Below are 17,416 nucleotides of genomic sequence, written 5' to 3' on the forward strand. Positions count from 1 at the left end.
GGTATAGAATAAAAGAAAATCTGAAAATATTAGTTTACTCCCTGACATGAGGCAATTCATTTCATCTCTGAGCCCTAGTAAAATGCGGGGAGTGTTTCGAAGGTCCTAACATCTACAGTTCTTTTCTAGAACCCCTAGGTGAAGGCTCAGAGGGGGCATGGCATGGTCTGGAGCTGAGACGAATTCTGAGCTAAAGATTTTGAGTGGTTTTATCGTTGCTTGTTTGTAACACAGAGCATTTTTTGCTGACATTGCAAAAGATTGTCATGGCAACCAGAAAAATAAGTTTCCAAATCCTTGGAGTCCCCCTTAAGGGGAGGCAGATGTCAGTGGGTGTTCCTTTGTAATTAAGGGTGCTTGAAGGTTTTAGCTGATCAGTCACTTTCAAGGTAATGGTCTAATACATCTGCCTTCACGACTCACAGGGACACAGCTGTATTGAGGCAGAAAGAAGACCAGCTCCGGTGGGATGGGCCATGAAAACACCTAGGCAGCAGTCCGCACCGCTGGTGTATATTTTGGTATATTTTCTCACCAGTAGGTATGTATTTTGTCAGCCTCCTAGGTGACATCATTGTATAGTCAAGGTTGAGCACGGCTGAGCTGATTTTGAGTCCCAGACCCATAGCTTCCTGTCTGGCTGTGAGGTCCTAGCCTAGCCTCTTCAGTTCTCCAAGCTTTGGGTGCTTCAGCTGTAAAATAAGTTAATATAATTAGCTTTGCAGGACTGTTGTGAAGCTTAATCATGAAAGTGCCTGGCCATTACCATAACTTCAATAGTAGTTGCATTTGACTTAGGACCAGCATGGGGTTGGGAAACCCACTTTTTCGGGGGGATTAAAATCTCCTTGCTGTCCATTTCCACCACTTTGAGTGTCTGGAGTCTGTCCGCACAGGAACACAACAAAGAAGCTACCCCTTCTGTGTAATTTTCCTTCCTTCCTAAACCCCAAATAATAATGACTGTGTAGGTTGACCTCTATATAGACCCCCATCATTTCAGCCAAGCTCAGTCACCAGAGGAATAGCCAGGCAAGACGGAAAATGGATTTTTTTTTCCTTCGACATCATGGAGAGCCAATAACTGTATGTGTTGAGAACATGAAAGTTGGAACTAGACTGTGTTTGAATCCTTGCTCTGCTACTTCTTAGATTTTGACTCTGGGCAAGCTGTTTGCCTAGGCTCCTTATCTACACAAAGAGAGTGATTAATTTACCTTCAGGAGTTGCATGATGGTAAAATCTATTAAAACATATAAACTTAAGGCAGTGCCTGGCGCATAATAAGTGCTCTTCAAGTGTTCCCCATTTTGTTTGCATTGAAATTATCAAATCCAAGATTTCCCCAAAAAGAACCACCTAAATCTCATCATTTAGAGCTCAGGCAGTGAGCAGACCCCTTGATCCCTGGGTTATGAGGGAGTGTGACCCAGAGGTGTGGAACCTAACATTTAGCACCACTGGCTTCTATCTTATTTGTCCCAAACTACAAGTATTTTATTGGACCATGGGTTTTACAACAGCATCAACCAAGTCTGGCATCTGCCTCTGTTCCCGACCCTCTTGGGGCCAGCTACAAAGACAGTAAAGTGTGTCCCTTTTGCCGCTTCCTTTTTCACTTTCTTCTCTTTCCTCTGATCCCTAGAGATTATGGGCTGACTGTGGCATTCCACCTAGGCCCACCTTCCCCGGCAGGTACCCATATTGCAGGCAGGCCTCTGGAAGAATAAGGATCATGGTGATTGTCATCATCATTGTGGCAGCTGCCGAGGAGGCACTGTGCTAAGCATTCTGCAGTCATATGCTTATTGAATTATCCCAACAACTCTGAGAGATAAGCATATACACGATTCCCACTTTATAGATTATGAAAACTGAGGCCTACAGTGGTAAATGAACTTGCTAAGATCACATATCTCATACATAAGGGATCAGGGACGTAAGCACATAATTCAGTGCCCTTTGCAAGCATGCCCTTCAGCTGGCTCCACTGCACTGGGGGATGGGGTTCCCTCTCCTGACTTTCGAGCTCCTGGGAGAAGAGTGGAGTTTAATTTCCAGAGGCAGACAATTGCTTTCTCCAGAATGATCTCCATCCAGACATCAGAGAAATGACCATCATATTAAGTGAGAGGATACGTGCAAAAGCACCGCTTGGTCTGAAAACTGCTGTGTAAGAGTTAGTATCATTTTCAACACCTTCACATAGTGGCTCGTAAGTATTTGTTGAAAGAATGCATGCTTATGGCTTTTCCTTTCAAAGAAGGAAGGAAATGATGACAAAAGTTGGCCTTGGCATTACTAGAGAGCAGTATTCAAATCCCAGTTTTATCATTTAAATGGCGTGTGACCCTAAACAATAACAATAATGATAAAAATTGTGCACATATGCACCAGCATCTGGGCTAGTGCTTCAGCCTCTATTATCTTCCTTAGTTCTTTCAGTGACACTGTGAGATAGGTGTTAAGATCCCCGATTTACAGATGGAGAAACTAAGGCTCAGAGAAGCTAAGAAACTAACTCAAAGTTGCACAGTTTGTAAGTGGCAAAGCCAGGAATTGAACCCAGGTCTACATTATTTCAGAAACATTGCTCTTAACTTTTTTAAAGGTTTCCCTATCTGTTGAACTTCAGTTCATGGGGATCAATTCCAGAGTGATCATGGGGATCAATTCCAATTTGTACGACCTGCCCAGTAATCCAGAACCTGGATTGAAAGGCAGGATGGAACACAGGAAAGAGTAGTCTTTTACATGGAAGAGAGCAGAAGGAGATCTTTTATTATCGATACTAAAACACACTTCTGTGCTTGTGATTTTTGTGATAGAGTCACTTCCTTATGGGCAGATAGGATTGTGCATAAGGATTTTTGCCACCTCCAGATTCCCCATTAAGCTGCTGTATCAGCATTAGATGAAAAGCCCATTCCAGACAGGTGGAGTTATGAAATTTGCAAGGTGCTGCTCTGGCTGTGGCCACGGCTCCTAGTGTGAATATCTCTGCTCATTCATTCACTTCTCCTTTGGGAACTGGCAAGTCTCCATCACTGTGTTACCAGGCAACCAAAACAGCACCTGCATTGGGAGGTGAGCAAACCAATCAGGACAGTCAGGGGAGGAGCTTTACCTGGTTGGCCTCAGTGATGGAAAGAGAGCTCTCTGGGTTCACTCAGGAAATCTGAAACCTCCCATTTTAGAGAGCTAAATGAGGACGTGGTTGTGGGGGGGATGAAGTCTTCAAGGTCACACAGCAACTCAAAGGCAAAATCAGGAGGATAAGGCAGATCTGATCCCTAACTGAGTGTCCCATTCCTTGTACTTCATTGCCATCATTTTAAAAAATCATGTGTGGGGCACTGTTGATGTATTAGGCGCTCTGCTTGGTGGTGGGGGGTGGGGGATGCAGAAAGCATGTAGACCATTCCTCATTCAGTCATCTAGTGGTTATTTATTATGCTTCCATATTTGGGGCAGTATAACATGGTGGTTAAGGGCACAGGTTCCCACAGTCAGATGGGGCACAAAAGTCAGCTCAGGCACTTACCATTTATGGGAGAATTCAGGTTACTTAACCTTCCTGTGCTTTAAGTTTTCTCGAATAAAATGGTGCTAAGGACGAGATAAAAGAAATAACTTATTGTGTTGTTGTTATGCCAGTCCAAAGGAAGGTTCCACCAGTGTTGGTCATCCTTAGTAATCACATGTGGGGCACTTGAGCTTGGACTCTGGAACCAGGCTGCCTGAGTTCAAGTCTTGTCTCTGTCTTACACTCACTACATGATCATTGCCAGGTCAGTTAAAATTTCTATGCTTTAGTTTGCTTATCTCTAGATGAGTATAATAAAAGAACCTCATAGGCTTTTTATGGAGCTAAATTAATTTCATATACATAAAGTATTTAGAAGAGTTTCTGGCACATGAGAAGTGCTCTGTAAATTTTAACTAATATGATTCATCAACAAATATTTATTGAGCTCTTAGGATGTGCCAGGTACTGTCCTAGGAGCTGGGAGATATAAAAATGAACAAAATACACAAGTGTCTCTCAACCTTCATAGAACTATGGTTATTATTACATTCATAATCATGTCTGTTTGCTTCTCGATTCCTGCAGCTTAAAGGCAGGGACAAGTGTTTTGTTCCCAGTTGTATTTCCTGTGCCTGGCACAGGGCCTGACAAATAAAATAGTACATGTTCAATAAATATTTGTTTAATGAAAGCCAGGCACTGATATAGGACAGTGATTCTCAGCTAGGGATGGTTTTGTTCCCCCAGGAAATATCGGACAATGTCTGGAGACATCTTTGGTTCTTGCATCTTGTGGTGGGCAGGGGCGGTTAAGGTGATGGTAGGGCTACTGGCATCTAGTGGGATGCTGCTAAACATCCTACCATGCACATGACAGCCTCTCACAACAAAGCCTTATCTAGTCCCAATGTCAAGTGTGCCGAGGTTGAGAAACTCTAGTGTAGCAGAGCAGAGATAAAGCCTCATAAAGACTCCTTCCCTCCACAAGCTCATGGTCTAGCAGGACCATGATAATATGGCTCACAGAGTGCTGTGTGGGAATTGTGAAAGAGTACTCTGAGCACATACAGAAGAAGCACCTGAACAGCAGAAGCTTCTGGTGGAGCTGATGTCTGGGCTGACTTTTCAAGGACATGTATCATCTTCAGGCAATTTCTGTGTGTGTTGGAGGATGTTCCAATGCTTGAAGAATGTGTGTGTGTGTGTTGGGGGGCAGGCAACGTGAGCAAAGGCTGGGAAGTAAGAAGGAGTTTGGTTTTGTTAAGGTGCAAGAACTGGAGTGGGAAGCAGAGGCTTGGGTAGGAGATCACGGGGGACCCTATGACGCATAATACGAACGTTGGGCAGGTTGTGATCAACCAGAATTTTCCAAAGTCTGTTCTCTAAGCGCTAATTATTTAAGATGTGCCCCCAAAGTGCCACAGTCAAATAAGAATGAGAAGATGCTGAATACTACTCCTACTACTCCTCCTCCCCCCCCTTTTACTTACCTCCCCCCATCCTCCCTTTTGGAGATTTACAAAGCTCGTTGGTATCATATAGTTTCTGACAAATCTTGCATTAAAGAAACTTGATTCATTTTGTTTAATTTATCCCAGAGTCTTCCACAGTTATTTGACCATGGAAACTTTTTTTCTAGACATCTATCTGCAAGGAACCTCTAGACCCTCTTTGGGAAGAGGAGTCATAGGAGCAATATCATGGCTGGATCAGGATTATCTCCCTGGCTCCTGTGTGGGGTGGATTCAGAAGGTAAGCAATGTCTATGTATATTGTTTAAACACTTGTCATGTTGATGTGACTTAGTGACCCCTGGCCTGTCTCCCCGCCCCCCAGACTCGATATAGGGAGCATAGTTATTAATCATTGTGTCCTAGTGCCTAGCTCAGCTTGGCAGAAAGTAAGCACTTACTGCATTTTTTTGAATGAATGGATATTGTTTTTGAATGAATGGATATTGTACTAGACACTGGGGCTGAGCAAGTCAGATGCTGTTCCTGTTCTCAGGCAGTTAGACTAGTGAGCATGAGTGAGTGCCATAAATAAGACAGACAGCAGCAAGGATCACAAATGGGGTGGGGCCTGGGAATCTGTATTTTAAACTAGTTCCTTGGCTACTTCTGATGTCCAGGGGCTGGTATTTGAGAAGCAATCACAGTCAATCACAGAAGTCAATCACAGATAATGTGTCTTTAATCTGCCAACTGACATCAAGGCCCCAACCTTCATACCCTGGCTGTTCCTGACTCTCGCCACTTGGGGCCTTGAAGCCCCTGGTCTCACTGCGCCTGAGCCACCACCCCACCTTTCTCAATCCTGCTAGAATCCTCTGAATTGAGCTTGGAGTGCTACGGGGCCTTTATAGCACAAATCCTAATGGGAACCATCTCTGCTTAGCACTGAGTGAGATGTTTGCTTCTTGTTCCCACCTCTCAGCACTCCTCCCCAATGCTCATGACTCCCTCATTCATTCCTGAGTCTACAAGATTGTCTCTCAAGAGCTGCTTGAAGACAGCTATGTGGCAAAGCCCATTTATGTTTTGCTGTGGGTTGTGTATACACTAAAGCTCTGTTTTGTGTTTGGTGTGAAATTAAAAAGAAGGATAATGAGGATGGGGGAGGAGGGGAAGAAGGAGGAGGAAGAGGATGGGGAGAGGAAGGGAAGAAGGAGGAGGAGAGGAGAAGGAGGAAAAGAAGATCACATGGTCGTTTAAGAGAGGTTATGAGATTTTTCTTCATTTTGTCCTGAAGAGAGTTTACTATGGAAATGAAAAAAAAAAAAGTCCCTAATTGACTAGTTTGTGACAAGTGGAATCATTGCCTTAATGGTCTGGTTAGAAAGGGAATAGTTGTGATTGCCTCAACTGGCAGTTCTGAAATTCTGGCGTGTGAATAAGCTTCACCAGAATTAAGTGAGAAGCTTGGGAAAGAGTCATGCCCAGGCCTTATCTGAGATGTCCTGAATCTGGGTCTCCACAGGTAAAGTGAGGGAATGTGTACTTCTAAAGTTAGTCCCTGGAGATTCTGATGTGTAGTCTGACTGGCTGGTGCTGGGCCAACATTTAGTGGGTGAAGGACCGCTTCCCAGCCTGGCACAACCTCATCCTCTCAGGAAGCCCACTCTGACTCTCTCTCTCTGTCCCAGCTCTAAGTCCCAGCCCAGTGCCACACACCCCAGACCACAGCGCATAGCCCCAAATCCTTTTTCATCAATTCTTGGGCCCTGCTCATGCCAAGGGAGACTGTTTCCAGTGCTGGCTGTCAAACACTGGTTTAGGAAACCCCAGGGCTGGTTCCCGTTCCAGCTGCACTCCCTGTGAGTCCCCAGCACAGACATTTCTGAACAATTTTTCTTGCAGCTGTCTCAAGAGATACACGTTTCCTATTCTTAGATTTGTTAATTTCCCTGATGATGTGAGCATCATGTCAGCTCCCATCCAATTTAAACAGGTCATCTATTGACTGGCTTTTCTTCCCCATAGGGATTAGAGGTGGTAGTGAAATGCCTCCTACATCTGCTCAAGAAAAGATTGAGGATTTTGTTTTATTCCCTTTAAACTTTATTCCCAAAGTGTAAATAAAACTTGTTCATATTTTCTCATTTTCCTTCACCAACAATTCTTTAGAAGAGCAAAATGGTTTGCCTTTGATAAAATAAAGGGGCTTGTGTGTCCCAATCCATGTCTTTAGTGAATGGGAGTGAAGTTCTATACATCAGTGTGCATGTGCATAACCCTGATTACTGGACTCTGGGTCAGTCTCTAAATAAAGTCCTATTTGTAAAAGTCCAATCTAGCATTCAAAAGGAATTTTAAAGGAATTTTAAACTCTCCTTGGCCCTCTTGAAGACCAATAAAAGGAGTCCATGTTACAACTTAGAAAGACTCTAAAATCCCCTTTAATCCTCTCTGTTCTGTCCCACCCCCATGGGTGCTACAGAACCCATCCTCATGAAATCCCTCAGACTCCAACGTTCCAACCCTGCAGCTTTTATTGTTGTGTTTTCTCTTTTCCTTTCTTTTGGATCTCCAGGCCTGTCTGTCCATTCACATTCTTCCTATTCTTCTGACCTTGTGTCATAAAACCCTCATAACTGGAATAGCAGGCCAAAACTTTACCAATTGCTGAATAAATAAGAAAAATTGTCTTAATGGGGGTGACATAGAGGATATGGAGGCTGGGAACATGGACACACTAATAAATCTTATGTCCTTCATGTGTGTATTTGGGGGTATCATCTGCACTACAGATCACAGTCCTGTAGACAGCCACTGTAATAATATTCCTATGGTATTCCTATAATCCTCTCACAGTAGCATGAGGGCATTCAGACCGCCTGTCTGAACTAACTAGAAGTTTCCTTCCTACATCTCTCTCTCCTTCTCATGGTAAGTTCTTCCAGGTCCATTATCTGCTCATTCTAGTGATTCCTATTATGTTTCTATGCTCTGGACTCATGTCAGCAGGAAGTCATGACAAGCTGGCTGAAGCAACAGATGTCTAGGTTAACATTTGTAAATGTTAGGAGAAGAGCACAAAGCTTTGTTTCATGCCTTCTTCGCTTTTCTTTATAGCCTGGTTCTCCTACTCTTTTACTTAGACCCTTCTCCACTTCTCCTTTACTTCCACAGAATTCACTCTTTCATTCATCATTGAGATGTAGAGTAAAATATCTTTGATTTAACACCCCCCCATAATCATGATCACAGTTATCATCAGCTGTGCAAAGAATGGCCTTAAGAAAAATAGATAAATGAAAAATAAGATATGGTTTCATAATAAGCAGATCTACAGAGGAGTAAAGATCCTCTGTCTTTAGTCTTCTGTCTGGGAAGTAAATAAAGGGGGTACCGACCTGAAGAGCCTGGCCTACTGTATGTCTGGTTGGTATGTTCTCTATATTGTGACATTTATTGAGTCCTTCTTATGTGTCAGATACTGTTCTCAGTGCTTTATACCTATTAGCATTTTTAATCTCATAACATCCTCATGAGATGGTTTTGATATTATCCCCAATTTACTGATGAGTAAATCCAGGCTCAGAGAGATTAAGAAACATCCAAAGTCACTCAGTTTGTGAGTGGTAGAATCAGAATTTAAGCAAAATCACTGCTAGAGCCTGCACTATTATCCACCTTTTAATCCAAGTAACTAGCTGGATGCTTTTATTATTATTATTATTATTATTTTTAAAGATTTTATTTTTAAGTAATCTCTATACCCAATGTGGGGCTCAGACTCACAACCCTCAAATCAAGAATTGCATGCTGTACCAGCTGAACCAGCCAGGTGCACCTAGCTGGATTCTTTACCAATATATAGTGATAACTATATTCCAGCGAAGTAATTATTTTTTTTGTAGCCTGAAGAAGTAAAAGTTGGGGAAGAAGGGAGGTGTAGTAGCTATTCTGTGCTAGAGATGAGGTTTGAGGCCAGTTCTTACTTCAAATCTCATGGCTTTTTAACATTTGGGTAGCTGAAGAAATTTATTGGCAGTAACAAGGAAAATCCTTATGCCAGTCTTCAGGGGGATTTCCTTCATTCTTTTTCTTAAAAAACTGTATGTCAGCCCCCTTAGGTGAGTCAGTCACCTGTGCCCATTTCCTCTGCTTCTGCTTGCCACTGTTTTATAATTTGTGTTGGCAAATTATCTCATTATTCCTCACAGGGCCCCAGTGAGGAATCACAAGTCAAACAGTCCTCATTATACAGAAGAGGTGACCGGGACTCAGAGGACTTCAGTAACTTTCCATGATTACATGCTAGGACTTGAGTAATTGTTGAAAGGATCTCGGAGGAGAAAGATTTAGGGTGATCCTTATTTATAGCAATAGGAACTCCTTGAAGAGCTTGGCACTGACTATTATAATAAATGTAGTCTTGAGTGATTAAATCTATAATTCTATATTCCTTCACAGAATCACATTCTTTTTCCTTTCAGCCTCTCATAGCCGCTTTAATGGAATGAGATTAGTGAAGCACAGCAAATGGAAAGTTTTTCTTTCATGAGCTCTGGGAACTATCCACCTAAAATGTATCTTCCAGACAAGATGATGTCATCCAGATTAGACATGTCCTTAGAAACTGATAACACACTTACTGGGAGTGAGTCACCTTCCTTTGGGACGTCAGAATTAGGCAGCATCCAATCTAATAAACATGGATAGGCCAGAAAGAATTCTAATGTACTCGATGTCAAAGAAATGCAGTGTCTGAGGCAGGGTCAGTAGTAACTTGGATCTGTTTCTCCTCTAAAGAACCTTGAAACTTCTTTCCACCCATGCTTTCAAATATATTAGGAAGTATACAGGGAATAGGAAATAATAGATAACAATATTAGGAAATGAATCTTCCTAACTGACTGTAAAAGGATTCCTCTGGAGCTTAAACCAGAGTACTTGACTTCTTCCTCAATTCCTATTTAAGGAATTGTCACCGTATGCCACGTTCATGTCACTGAATATATACACATTTCTGCTTGGTGATGACAGCACACTTGAGATTAATTGTAACTAGACTAGTTCTAGGAACTTAGTTCTTGGCTTCCCATGTATGGCCTTGTGGATGCACATTTCCCTTTCTGTTCCAGGGACTTGTGTTTGGTAAATCTAGGATTCTTCCTCAGATCTTTCTGTGTGTGTGTGTGTGTGTGTGTGTGTGTGTGTGTGTGTGCTGAAGTATCAAATCTTCATGAATTCTGAGAGGAAAACTTCATGTATCTTCCTAATGCTTATAGTCGTTGTCTGCTGTCCCTGGTGCTGAATTGTACAAGACATTAGGTTTCCAAAGGTGGATACTTCCAGCTGGTAGGGGAAAGGTAAAAGAAACAAAACCAAATGTTTAGACTTCATAAAGAGCTATATACCTGGAAAATAGTATTTATCCCTATGAACAAAAGGAACATGGACAAGCTTAAAAGAAACAGTTCATCTATAGAAATATGTATTAAATATATTAAATATTGGTGAAGGAAAGACCCTGTGTCTCTCATTGTTTAGTAATATATCCCAAAGTGGGTTGGTACTTAGCCCAGACTAGATTCTCAGTGAATATTTTTTGAGTGAATGGTGAATACATTCAGGCAAGTGCTCAAAAGAAGTGAATATAGAGTTAATGCTTAGGAGATTTAGAAGAGCTCTAAAATCAGACTGTCAGGGTTCACACCCTGGTGTGCTACTCACTAGCTGTGTGACCCTGGACAAGTCATTTCACCTCCAACTGATAAGATTACCTCAAAGAGTTATTATGAGGATCAAAAGAGTTAACATACAAAAACTGCCCAAAACTGAACCTGCAACATTGAAAGTGCTATGCATTATTATTATTATACTTTTTCTTTCCATGCCTTTTGTTAAGGATATTTATGAAAAATATATTCAAGATGCATAATAATGATTAAAATTTATTGGGAGGTTATTATGTAAGAGACATGTTAATTTACTAATTCCTTACAACAGTATCACAATCTAGGTGCTGCTATTATATCTCCATTATAAAGTGAGGAATCTCATAGACAGAGAGCCTAGGTAACTTCCCAGGGTCACATAGAGTTTTAAAACTAAGATTTGGGGGTGCCAGGGTGGCTCAGTCAGTTAAGCGTCTGACTCTTGGTTTTGGCTCAGGTTATGATCTCAGGGTCCTGGGATCGAGCCCCTCGTCAGGCTCCATGCTCAGCATGGAGTCTGCTTGAGTTTCTCTCCCTTTGCCCCTCCCCCTGCTCACTCTCTCTCTCTAAAATAAATAAATAAATCTTAAAAAAAAATAAAACTAAGATTTGAACCTAGACTATCTAGATCCAAAATCTGGACCCTTAAACACAACACTTCACCATTCCTCAATATTTTTGATTCCCCAAGTTGGTGATATGGAGATCAGTCTGGTCTTAGAAGCAGCATTTTCTGTAGATGAGAAGGTGGTGGCTCAAAGAGAGTTTGCAGGCTCAAAGAGGATTTTTACATTGAAAATCTTCCTTCAATATTGAGCTATAATAGCCGTACAGAAAACATGATGAATTTCCAACATTTCTATCTTTTTCCTTGAGGGGATAGGAAGGGAAGGGGTAATTTTTCCATTCCTTTTCCAGTAATCACAGTTAGCGTGTAGATCCTAAACACATGCTGTGTATATTTTAACTGTGAATATTGACACAGAGATAAGGACATGTTATGCTTTTCAGTTTACTGTCTTCACCTCTAATCCAGTTATTAAAATAATTTTAATGATCATTTTGTGTTTATTGGGTTAATAGTCTAAACTTGAATACTGAACATTCTTCACCTGAAATTCCTCATACACTCTGAATATAATAAATTGTTGTTCATGTCCAATCAGGATGGATGTGCTTATACACCATTGTTTTGTTTCCATTTCTTTTCAAAGCCAGGCTTCTTTTCAGAGATATCTGAATTGTATGTACTATTTTCAATTTGCAGTAAGAGACTGGCATATAAAAGAAATAATGAAAGCTACATTATTATGGTCCCAGAAGATAACTGGTAATGGTATAATCAATTTTCTCAGGGTTATTTTTTCCCCCCTTTTTTGACTGCTCAACCTCCATCCATCTGAATGGGAAAATGTTAAGCATGTGCTGATTGCTGTTGGGCATGCACTAAATTACTAGAGTACAGCAGCTTTACTGATAGATTGGCTTACCCTCTTAGTCTGCCAAGTGGTCATCATTTAGCCTTATTCGTCTGAGCTATTTTCTCATTAGTCAGTGACAGGCATAGCTAGAATGCATCTTCAGTGTGAAATGTACCAGGATGCTCAAGCAGAAGGAACTGACATTTATTGAGCATACATTCATTAACTTACCATGTTCTAGGACCCAGGCTAAGTTCTTTGCTACATCATTTCATTTAATCCATGCAGTGACCCATGGAGGTTTGTACTATTATTATCCCCATTGTATAGATGCACAAACTGAGGCACAAAAAAAATAAACAAAAATTCCCTTGGTCATACCTGTGAGTTATGAAAATTGATGGCTGATATTTGAAGCTAAGCAGTCTGACTCCAGAGTCTGTGTTCGTATGTCTACTGTCTTCTATGTACTCATGGTTTTCAAATCTTTGCACATCAATTCAGTAACAATAAATTAGCCTTTATTTTGTGCCAGGTACTGTGTCAGATACCAAGGATGCTAAGATTATTAAGATGTAGTCTCTGCCCCTAAGGCACTCATGGCTTAGTGTGAAATTTGTTGTAATAAAGGCAGAGAGGGTCACAGAAGAGAAAATGACAGCCTCAAAGGGGAGGATGGGAGAAGTCAGGGCAAGCTCTGCAGTGAGATGATCCTGGATGTAAGTTTTAAAAATTCAGAGGAAACAGCACAGGCAAAGGCAGGAAAGTGTGAGACAGATGAGAGTACCCCATGGTGATTGGAAGCACAGACCCTGGACCCCAACTGCTTGGATTTGAATCCTGGCTCTACTTCGTGACTTGTGGCAAGCTCCTTAGCTTCTTTGTGCCTCAGTTTCTCATTCATACAATGAGGATGGTAAAAGTAATAACTCCTTGATAGTGCAGTGAGGATTAAATGGGTTAAGGTACACAAATCACTCGAGCAGGGCCTGGCATATTTACTAAAAGCACACCATGGTAGCTAGTTATCACTCTTATTACCCACAACCTTTATTATTTTTGATGCCTATTAATTCCTCATTGTTGTATTAGAGATCATACGGACTAGACTGGACCACACACTATCATTTTCTTTCAAGCTTGTCCCAGCTTTCCAGAAGCATTGACACAGTTACCGAACCCACTTTCCTCACAAAACGGATTGGCAAGAGGTGGCCTTATCTTTCTTTCAAACCTTGAACTGTCTCTTCTGCTGAGAATATCCCAGCCAACTAGTGTTGCCTGGAAATTTTCCCTCAAGGCACAATTTCACTCTGGGCCCTGAGGAAAGAAGGAAAGGAAACGATGGAAAGGATGTTCTGCTGAGGGAGAAACCCACAGCAATGGGTCACTGCCCTTCTCCCCAAACTGAAATCATTGGCCAGGGTGACCATGCTCTTGCATGTGCTCAGGAACTTGTCTTCAGGAGCAGTCATCCTCCCAGTGCTGGGTTTCTTAGAACCAGAGGCACCTGGCAGGTGTGGGCAAGACTTCTGCTTATCCTTTCCCTTCTCCCTCTCAAGTGTTTTTTTGTAGATTGTGGAATAACAACATGTAGTGAAAATCACATTATAATCCTAGTCAGAAAACCTGAGTTCCCGTCCTAGGTTCAACCTTAACTGAGTAATCATAATAAGCACTTATGTAGTACTTACCATGTGCCAAACACTGTTCTACACATGATACTTTCATCGACTCATTTAATCCACAAGAGCTCAGTGATTTGGTATATATATTAGTCAGGCTAAGCTAGGCTATGCTGTGATAACAAATAAATCTCAGTGGTTTGTTTCTAACTCACACTGTATGTTCATTGTAGGTCCATGGGAATTCTGTTCCACGCTATGTTTACCCCAGGATCGGGGCTAATAAAGAAATCTCCATCTGGAACGTTTCACATTTCATATCAGGGAAAAGAAAAGGGCAGATCACACATCAACGCTTAAAAACTTCCATGTAGAAATGACAGTTACTCAATTCACAATTCATGGCCATACCTAACTTCAAGTGGGCATGGAAGAGATGTCTTAGTATATGCCTGAAAGAAGAGAACCAGAATGTTGATGAACAGCTCTAAGGCTACCATAATACACTATTATTATCAGCATTTTACAGATGAGAAAATGGAAGAACGGAGAGGTTAAGTGAGTTGCTCAAAGTTACCTAGTTTTTAAGTGGCAAAGCTGGGATTTCAACTCTAGTGGTCAGCTCCAGAGACTGCTCTTATTAACTGTGCATAGACCTTTTCCAAGGCACTGAATCTGTCTAAATTTGTTTCTTCATCTGTAAAAATGGGGGAAAAAGATTTCTTCCATATCTCACAAGGATACACTCAGAAGTCATCCATCCAGGCATCCATCCATCCATCCATTCTTGCAGTAATTGGCATGCTCAGTATGTGCCAATTATTGTTCTAATTGCTGTGAATCAGAGGTGAATAAAACTAAGTTCCTGTGTTTGTGGAGGGTACATTTCTCTACACCCTATGAGGCATTGGGTAAGGAATAAAATAAATAAGGGAATGAACAAGATAAGGATAAAGGCTCTGAAGCCAATAAAATGTAATGATACTGATATGGTCTGGATTGTGTCCCCCTAAAATTCATATAGTGAAGCCCTAACCCACAATGTGATAGTATTTGATGATGGGGCCTTTGGGAAATAATTAGGTTTAGATGAAGTTATGAGGGTGGGTCTTTCATGATGGGATTAGTGGCTTTATAAGAAGAGGAAAAGAGAGATTACTCTTTCCTCACCGTGTGATGACACAGTGAGAAGGCAACCATCAGCATACCATGGGTTCTCTCCGGAAACTGAATCAGCCAGCACCTTAATCTTGGACTTCCCAACCTCCTGAACTGTGAGAAATAAATGTCTGTTGTTTAAGCCCCCCAGTCTATGCAGCAGTCTATATCCTTCCTGCATAGACTAATTATACATGTGATAGAAAGGGACAGGGTAGGGGGTTCTTTAGATTGGGACATCATGGAAGGACCATCTCAAGAAGTAATATTCGAGCTGAGTTTATCATGTGAACATCTAGGAAGCAGAGAGAATTACAAGCAAAAGGCTCTGAGGCTGAAATGAGTGTGGCATGTTTGAAGAACAGAGAGAGGGTTAGAGTAGCTTGAGTATAATGAATGAGGAGGAAAATGGTAGATAATGAAGGTCCAGAGGGAGGCAGGAACCAGACCATAGAAGAAAGATATAACCAGTGATTTTTATTTTATTTTTTTTTAAGATTTTATTCATTTGTTAGAGAGAGAGAGAGAGAGGGAACACAAGCAAGGGGAGCAGCAGAGGGAGAGGGAGAAGAAGACGCCCTGCCAAGCCGGGAGCCTGACACAGGGCTCGATCCCAGGACCCCGGGATCATGACCTGAGCCGAAGGCAGATGCCTAACTGACTGAGCCACCAGATGCCGCAGGCCAGTGATTTTTAAACCTTGTTTTTGGGTTAAAAACCCCCTTGGGAATCTGCTGAAAACCATAGACATGCTCACCAGAAAAGACAACACTCATAGAACATTTTACATATAATATCAGGAGCTTCACAGCTCCCAACTGTCATGTCCATCCAGGCCACAGGTTGGGAACTTGTGGAAAATATAAAGACTTTTTGAACAGTACATAGGGAAAGAGAAGGGAGAAAGAAACTGACATTGTTTGCAAGCTTTCTCTGTGCCAGAAACTTTGCCAGTTGTGATAACTTATTTATTTAACATATTTTTCAAAGTCTTATTTGATAAATGACAAAACCAAGTATCGGGGAGGCTAAGCAACATGTTGTAGACTAAACAGATAGTAAAGGACAAAGAATTTGAATCAAGGCTGGCTTCACTACAGAACTATTACTATTATTAGATGTAGGGTCCAGTTTCATTCTACCAAGAGTATTTTTACTATTAGGTGAAGGGTCTGTATTTTCAACCAGCTGAGGCAGTATCCATGTCCTTTTTAACTGGCTCTGGTTGAATAGCAAAGCAGCTCAGATTCTGTTTCCATTTCTTTACTGCCACACTGACTATAATGTCAGTGTTTATTACTCCCAGCAGTGAAATAGAAGCCCTACACCACTACCAATTAAGGCAGCACCAGCTCTGTCCACATACGCTCTATCTGTGTGGATGTCAGAAGGCCTGCTCTAAGACTTTTCCAGGGGTTTAGTATTCTGCTCCAAAAAGCCATTTGCTGAGCATCGTGGTTCATAATTAGGAACCTAATGTATTACAGCCAATCCTTTGAACAAGAGGAGGATGGTGACCTAAAAAAGAAGGCATGATCATTCATTTCAAGATAATCCACTTTGAAGCTGCTTGACAATAGATATTGATTTCTAGTGCTTGTAAAACCTCCTGAGAGACGTTTCTGGTCTCAGCAGCCTGAGCAATCTATGCATCTCCTTATTCAGTCACCATCATACAGGGCCAGGAAATGGCCTATAATGCGATGAGCAAGGAAACTACCTTTTCTGAAAAGCCGAGTGCAAGAGAATGATTGGAAGGATCCTCCCAGACCAAAATGAAGGTGGAATACTTGGCAACAGACAAGCAAACCATTCACTCCATTTTCTTCCCTCTCACAGCCTTCTATTGAAACTAATACTAGCTATCCTTTATAGAACACACTCGAAATATGTTATTTCCAATGTCAAAACACCATTGTTTTTATCACCCATTTTTCAGGATGAAGAAATTGAGCTCAGCGACGTGAGATTCTTTGCACACAGCAAGTAAAAAAGTCTGAGCTGAGAGGTGAAACCTATGTCAGTCTGAGTCTAAAGTCTTTTTTCTTCCATGACATTAGGCTGCCTCATTTTTCTAGGCATACAGTTTCCTCCCTTGACTTTCCACTTGCTGTAGTTAATTTTTTGAGCCAGTTAAGTCAGCATCATTCAGAAATAATGACGCCCTGTTGGTGGAGTTGGGCTTCTTTAGTGTCTTACACAAGTATCTGCAGACAGCAGTAGAGCTAGGTTGCAATACTACATGTTGCCAGTAGGTGCCACTATCTTATCTAATGTGCTGTATATTCAAACCTGTTTACTGAATACCTACTGTATGAAAGGCTCTGTTACAGGTGCTAGGGATACAGTCATGAGCAAGACAGAGTCTCTGCCTCATGAAACTTACATTCCAGTGGGGAAATCTGAAACACACACAAGTATATAACATTATATCAGACAATGATCCGTGGAATAAGTAAATGCTGAAATGTCAAGGCTTCAGGCTCTGAAATACATCAGCTGTGTGAGTTAGAAATAT

The 17,416-nt window shown here is 41.5% G+C and overlaps 1 long non-coding RNA gene across 1 annotated transcript in view; it reads left to right on the forward strand.

The window, feature by feature from the left end:
- Positions 1-17,416, forward strand: part of LOC118536575 (uncharacterized) — a 119,870-nt gene that overhangs the window by 4,818 nt on the left and 97,636 nt on the right. The window contains exon 2 of the long non-coding RNA XR_013449334.1: positions 5,169-5,281. This is a non-coding gene — a long non-coding RNA (uncharacterized LOC118536575). The remainder of the gene's footprint in view (positions 1-5,168; positions 5,282-17,416) is intronic.

Source organism: Halichoerus grypus, chromosome 6 (assembly GCF_964656455.1).
Source record: "Halichoerus grypus chromosome 6, mHalGry1.hap1.1, whole genome shotgun sequence".
In the NCBI taxonomy this organism is placed as follows: domain Eukaryota; kingdom Metazoa; phylum Chordata; class Mammalia; order Carnivora; family Phocidae; genus Halichoerus; species Halichoerus grypus.